Here is a 7,905-nt window from a genome sequence, read left to right as displayed (position 1 = left end):
TGTCAGGTATTTTGTCCCAGTGACAGAAAAATAAGCAATATACATATCAACAGGATGTATTTTTGGGGGGCTAGGGATTTAGCTCAGTGGCACAGTTCCTGCCTGGCAACTGCAAGGTCATGAGTTCGATTCCTGGTACTGGAAAACAAACAAACAAACAAAAAAAAGGTGTATTTTTTAAAATGTCATGTTCATGTTCATTTGAAAAGGCAAGTTATTCAAGAAAATGCAATTTATGTAATGTAATAAGACATGCAGCAAAAATATACAATTTGGAAGAATACATACAATGAAAATTACATTAAGTCTATTTGAATGTTTACTTTTGGTATGGAAGGGAAAGGGCATGGGATTTGGGAATGGAATGGAATGAATACATAGTGTAAGTGTGCAGCATGGGCTTATTGTGTGGGTTGATATCAATGTATACGTTAAAGTGAGTATTATGATTAGCCTACTGTCTGCACCTGAATACCATTCAAATCTAATAGAAGGATAGACTTTTAATGAACCTTGAAAAATGAAGAAATCCAAATCTGAGTCAAAGAAGTTTCCCAACATCAAAAGGTGGGAAGTATTTAGAAATGTGATGTTTGATGACACAGGGATAATGACAAAAAGATGCATGGAAGTTTAAGGATATAAAGTTGCTTCTTAGAAGTCTTCATAGAATATTACTTTATTTTGTATCTGTTTTGTCAAGCAAGGTCTCACTACGTAGTTCAGGCTGGCCTTGAACTCACTTTGTAACCCAGGCTGGCCTCTAACTTGCAGTGATCCTCCTGCTTCAGGCTCCTAAATGCTGAGATTACAGGCGTGGACCACCATGCTCAACTAGAAACTTACTGTTTTTAACTTTCTAATCTACTTGAGACTGACTGTGAAAGCAGAAAGCAAATTTCAGGGAAGAGAACAGTACAACAATAGAGTTAAGAATTGCTAGGTTTAAATTTTGAAATCTATCACTTTTCAGTTGTGAAACTAGAGTAATGATACTCAATCTTTCTCTACTTAAAATCTTCAGCAGTAAAATAACATTTTTTCTGTACTGCTGTGAGAAATAAATGAGTGAAATACATGTCTAGTGCAGGGTTAGGTTTATGGTGGGCACACTATCCATGGTAGCTCCAATACTCATTGTTTTTCTGGCATTGATCCTGATGCATTCATTCCGCAAATCAAATAAGACACTAGTGAGTTCTTCACTGGACATACAACCATGGGGAGGATGAAAGGTGTACCTTCAAAATGATTACAATCTAGAGGAGAAAACAGAATTAGATCTAACATTACATTATAGGTTTAGAGATGAAATGATGAAGGCAGCATCTCATGGGGAAGATACATGCCATTGTTAGGTGGATTCAGTAAAAGGATCTGTTTGCATGAACAAAATCGCCAAACTCCTGCTTGTAATTATTCCAACCATTACAACTGGGAAATGAATAGTCTCATTCATTATTCCTTTGCATGGCTTTAATTACTCATACGTCAGTAGCGTTCCTGAAATGCATAGCAACTCAGCAATACTGCCCACAAGGCTCTCAGGTCTGCCCCATTTCCAAAGCATTTTTAAACCAATTTTATCCTCTCTTTTATAAAACTCAATTGGCCTGTGTGGAGATAATCCTGTTTTCCATAAGTTTAGGAGTTTATAATGATTATATTTTAGGCCAGCAGTGGTGAACATATGGCAAACATGCCATGAAGAGCTGTTTTACCGTTGAAAGCTCTAAAAGGTTCACCATCACTTTTTTAGGGTCTTGAAATCCGTGGGAACTATTTTTCTAAACTGTGATTAAATATACATGCACACACACTCAGTATTTGTGTTCAGCTTTCGTTTTGTTAAGTGAGTATTATGTTAAACACTCATATTTGTCTCTCTCTCTCTCTCTCTCTCTCTCTATATATATATATATATATATATATATATATATCAGGATATAAGTATTTTTCCTTAAAAAGAAAAATATTATGTTTGGACAGTCTGCTATAAAGTGAATATGTGATAGCGATGTTGAAATGTTTTTGCTTTACAGCTTCTACTGAAATGGTAAGACTTTCCTGAAAAAACATTTTGTGTTTGTTTTTAAAACAAACCCATGGGTTTATTTTGTAAAAACTCCTGAATGTTTTTTATGCATTCCATATCCTTTTTAGAGCTGCTCCTTGCCAAAGGAAATGTGATTAAGGCTGCTCAGGAAGGGTTATGGTCAGCAAATAAGACACAATGGCTGTGTCTCATGTGGCATTTGAAAAAGAGAATGGGAAAGTCTGCGAGGATATTCTTGAGGGAGCAGGTTCTAAGTTTTCAACTCTATTCAAGTGATAACTCAGATTTTACAAAACCTCCCAGCTTTCATATTGATAACAGTAACTTAAATTTAGCTCCAAATTTTCTTAAAGAAAAGAAGAAATCTAAGTCCTAAAAATTTTATGAAGTCCAGTGGTAATCCTAAAGGTGTTATTGACAAAACACTTAAATAGATCTACTCTCTCTGTGTCCACTTTTGGGCTTCCAGTAGTTTAAGATGTAGTGGCCGCTGGAATTTTTGTTCTCTCCTTACTTTAAGTATTGACAGTATTTGAAATAAAATATGTTTATGATGACACATACAAGAAGGGATTTCTGTAAGTCTCTCCTCCCTTCCCCTGACTTCAGAATGCATCAGGATTTACAACTTGCTATGATTTCGATAGTAATGCTGGGCTTTGCAGAGACAAGGGATAAAGTGGAGAAGGTCAGGAAAGAATGTGGGTGCCAGCAGTGGATACTCAGCTTCAAGAGTGTTAAAACATGCAAAGACATAGGATAAATACCTTCTCTGAGCTATGTGCAAAAGCAGTTAACTCACAGTGGTTCCTATTTTCTACCTTTTTTTGGGAAACCTTAAGACTAAAATATCTGCATTTCCCTACAGGTCCAATGTGAATATGAGCAGAACATTAGTCTGAGTTATACTCCTCAAGTATCTATTGCAACAATTTAGCTGATGTGAGCTAATTTCAGTAACTGAATAAAAAAACCCAAAAAATTAATAAAAGTGTGTATGGGTTTATATTGAAAAATTTCTTTTGCAGTTTAAAGATACTGATGTCTTTTGGAGCTAGATTTGTAGAGGAGGCGGATGTTATTTGCAGACTTTTGTGGCTTTACAAGGAAATAAATACTAATGATGTTGGCCACCCTAAGTAACAAATATTGTGTACCTCTCTGTGCATACGTTTATTTTTTTCAGATAAACTGTAAAGTTCACACTTGCACTGGAATGTCTTGGTGGCCCAGCCAATGCTTGGCAAGTTTTCAAAGAACGTTGAGGGACATGTTTTACCATGGCCCTATGTGCTCCTTATTTTTTATGTAGTAACATTCAACTTTAGTCCTACTTACTGGACACAAATATCTCATCTGCTTTGGCTTTGGTGCCAATATTCATGATATTATATAGTGAATACCTAGCACAAGGTCAGTTTCGTCCTCAATGAATACATTTTCAATAATCATTTGATAACATAGGTTGTTATCACATCTAATATTAGAAATATAAATGTATATCATTTGAATTTAGCTTTGATGTCTGACTATTTGCTATAAAGAGGTCATTCTAGATTAAAATTGGTGTGGAAAATTCCCTTAAATGGTTCTACACTGAAAATTCATCAATAATTGAAATGGAGAGATGTTATTTCAAAAGGGAAGTACTTCATAATTAATGATGATTTTAAAATTTGTAGTCATAAAAGGGTTACTAACATCAAGTAATTACTGCAGGAAAGTAGCATTTATAGCAAAAAACTAAACTACTTTCAATTTTTATTTGCAATTAGAAGATGTTTTTAAAGAAAATGTGTTATTTTCTCTTTTTTGTGAAAATGAAATAGAAGCAAAATTTCCAAGCAAAACATATTTAATTAAACTTTGAAACAATACTGTCTATAAATTAATCCTTTATAGTTCTGAATTTATGGTGCCTAAACATTTAAACAAGATTTTGTAGAAATTATTTCGGTAAACTGCTCTACATATTCAGCAGTGAAGATGAGGCTGGCCCAACTTTTGTCTGTTAGCCTCAGAGTTCCACAGGAAAACAGGAGAGAAAAAGTTTTCTAGAATTATATTCAGCTTTGGATAAAAGTCATTAGCACTCTCATTAAAATTATTATGTTTATACCTCATATATGGCATCTGGAGAGTTAATCCACAGTGCTTAGCTTTATTTTAATTCAAACACAGGAATTCCATTCTTTTGCTTAACTCATTCCTTAGAGCTTCCTGAGTTTTAAACAGCTGACATTACAGTGAATCTGACTGAAAATATATTTCCAGAATGGAAAGTTTTATAGAAAGTATCATAAATCATCACTGATAGCATAGTGTGGGTTTTTTGTTGTTTATACACACATACACATCAATTATTTGTAGCAGTACAACAGGTAACTGGCTGTTAGTAAAAGACAAGCTACATGATGTGCAAGAGATAGGTGAATGCTTTTTCAAGGACTTTTCTACATAGGGTTTACCTACCTTTTTTAGAAAAGAAGGCTGCCTGAACAAGTAAACTTTAAAATTAGCCTTGAAGATAACAATATTAATATAACAAGACACGGTTAATGGCTGCTTATAGAGTCCAATTAGTAGAACTTCCTTGTGTAAAAGAAGCACATCATCTTTTATATATTTTACTTATAGTAAAGATCCACCTAAAAGTTTTGCTGAACTGACACTAAAATTGTTGTGTAAGTAAGGAAAGCCAAGCTATAAAGAAAAACTCTAAGATCATCTTACTGTTATCTTGAAATCCAATTACACATTTAAGATCCCCACAATTCTATATTGAAGATTTAAAGGCAAAATTTTGTCAAAGGATTGCATGGAGATACATGTTCATGGAAAAAAGAAAGAAAAAGCTACATATAAAAATTTAAATGAAGGCTTTAATTCAAAAAAATTCTTTCATAGCATCTTTACTGAGATATTCATGTATCCTGCCATCCACACATTTAAGTGGATACTTCAGTGGCTCTTAGTGTAGCTATGTAGTCTTGCAACAATTACTGTAGTGCATTAACAACTAATGGTTAACTTGTAACACCCAGCTGAACTGTGCTGGGTGTGGAAGGCCTACCTGAAAATTGTTTCCAACAGCATAAAAAGAGAACTGGAGAGGAGAATGTTGTACTGTTGATTCTCATGTCATACTGGTTTTCCTGATATGAACTCAGCTGTTCTCATCTTTGGAGGAGTTCAGGTCCTCAGTGTCACTGAGGATGGCTATGGTTCACTTTTAGGGAGCTCTGGTCTTTACTTTGAGCATCACTTCCTGGCTCCAGCACAGATCCCTCAGCTTGCTGGAACAGATCAATTACTCTGCTGGGGCAGACTTTCTAGCTTTCACCACTGACCCTTGGGGCTTCCCATTGCAGATCCTTGATACAGACTTGCATGAGACATTGTCATGGGCTCTAGACCTCCCACTGGACTTGTGGATAATATTGTAATAGGTTCTATGCCTTCAGCTGAACTCATGCAGGACATTGCCATGGGATCCAGGCCTGCAGCTGGATTCCTTGGGTCTCTAGTGTGTGGACAAATCTCCTGCACTCTTCTGCATTTCACTCTTTGGGTGAATATGATAAAATAATCTTATAAATTATATGTCTTGTATTAATACCTTTCTTTCCCTTGCAAACCTTGACTGCAACAATCACTAGAACATTTTAGAACATTTTCATTACTGCAGCAAGAGGTCTCACCCTTCTTAACTGTCATCTCTAATCCCCTGTGCTGTCACCATGCCAGGCAACCATAAATCTTTCTATCTCTGTAATATGCACATTCTGGACATTTCATGTAACTGCAATAGCACCGTAAATGGCCTTTTATGGCTAGCTTCTATAACTTAGCATGTTTTCAAGATTTATTATGTTGAGGGATGAATTATTTTTTATTACATTAGCAAATAATATTTATTTTATAGATATACCACATATTGTTGCTATATTTTTAGTTTGTGAATATTGAGGTTGTTTTCACCCTTTGGCTATTATGTATAATGCTTATGAGCATTTGTTTATAAGTTTTTGTGTGTGCATGTTTTCATTTTTCTTGATTATATACCTTGAAGGGAAATTTATGATCAAGTAGTAATTCTATGTTTAACATTTTGAAAAGCCACCAAAATATTTTCTAAAGTGGCTGCATAATTTTGTATTTCCACAATGCATGAGCATTTCAGTTTTTCTACTGTAGTGCTCAGTTATGTCTGTCTTTTATAATTTAACCATTCCAGTAAGTGGGAAATGGCGTGTCATTATGGTTAGCAATTATGAAAAATAAATCATGTTTTGATGTACTTACTGACTATTTGTACACATTTTTGGTGAATTAAATGTATCAAAATCCTTTGTCTATTATTTTAATTGGGCTATTTGTGTCTTGCTGAATTGTAAGTATTCTTTATACATTCTGGATACACGTCTTTTATTGAATAAATAATCTACAAATGCTCTCTCACATTTTGGGGGCTGTCTTCTCACTTTATTGATGATGCCATTTGAGGCACACAAGTTTTATTTTTATGTTGCTTGTACTTCTAATGTCATAGAAACTGTACCCTATAATAGGTTGCATATGTGTACTCATATAAATGTTTTCTTCTAAGGGTTACTTCTATGGTTCTTATATTTATGTTCATAATGTGTTTTCAGTTAATTTATGTATGATATGATGTAGGAGTTTAATATTCTTATGTTCTAGTTATTTTTCTTTATTGCTGAGACAAAAATACCTGACACCCAAAGTTAAATGAGGAAAGGCTTATTTAGCTCACAGTTTGCAGAGGTTTTAGTCCATAACCTGCTGTCTTTAAGGCAGGGTGGCACAAGGCAGAGGGCAACAGCTCATGGCAGACAGAGGTAGTAAAGCAACATAGGAAGACAGCAAAAGCAACAAGAGGGGGAGAAGGGATAAGCCTCTTTCCGTCTCTTATAGTGTATGCAGGCTACCCACCCGAGGGCAGGTGTAGCGCTCATACCCTTAATCCCAGCACTGGACCATGAATCAATCACAAACTAGATTCAGCCACCTCTGAAAAGCCCACCCCATGACTGCGAGAGGCTTTGGGGGACACATAGACACAAACCATAACATCTTGATTTGCATTTGGATATACAGTTATTTCAACATAACTGGAAAGTATTTTTCTCCATGGAATTGTCTTGGTTTTCTGGTAAAAATATGAATGGACAATAGAAGTTAATTTTTTGAAACCAATAAAACAAGTTTATTTCTAGGCTCTGAATCCTATTGCAAAAAATATGTATATAAACTTATGCCACTGTCTGTTAACTTTGTAGGAAGTTTCAACCAAAGGATTAGTGTTCCAATTTTGTTATTTTTTTTCAAGATTGTTTTGCCTGATTTACAATGCTGGCATTTTTATATGAATTTGTGTATTAACTTATCATTTTGAAATTTTGATAAGGATTGCAGTGCGTCTGAGGGTGAATTTGTGGAATGTTATTTCTAAAATAGCAAATTTTTCCATTTATGAACAAGATGACTTTTGTTAATTTGGTTTTATTTTATGCTTATTTTTGTACTGGGAATTGAACTCAGGCAGGCACTTGTGCCACTGAGCTATATATCCCCAGCTCCTGAGCTGTATGTCTGGCCCAGACTTATTTTAATTTATTTCAATATGTTTGTGGTTTTGAATGTACCAGTCATACACTTCTTTTGTTATAATTATTTTGAAGTATTCTGGCTTTTTTTTTTTTGCAATTATGAATGAAACTGTTTCCTTATTTTTGCATCTATAGTGTTTATTGCTGCCACATGGAAATATGATTGAGTTTTGTATACTGATCCTACAGCTTAACCGCATTTATTTATTAGTTGCA

The sequence above is a fragment of the Chinchilla lanigera genome, unplaced genomic scaffold, assembly GCF_000276665.1.
Source record: "Chinchilla lanigera isolate Chin_1 unplaced genomic scaffold, ChiLan1.0 scaffold00006, whole genome shotgun sequence".
In the NCBI taxonomy this organism is placed as follows: Eukaryota; Metazoa; Chordata; class Mammalia; order Rodentia; family Chinchillidae; genus Chinchilla; species Chinchilla lanigera.
The sequence above is the reverse complement of the archived record's forward strand: the minus strand, read 5'-3'. Positions refer to the sequence as shown.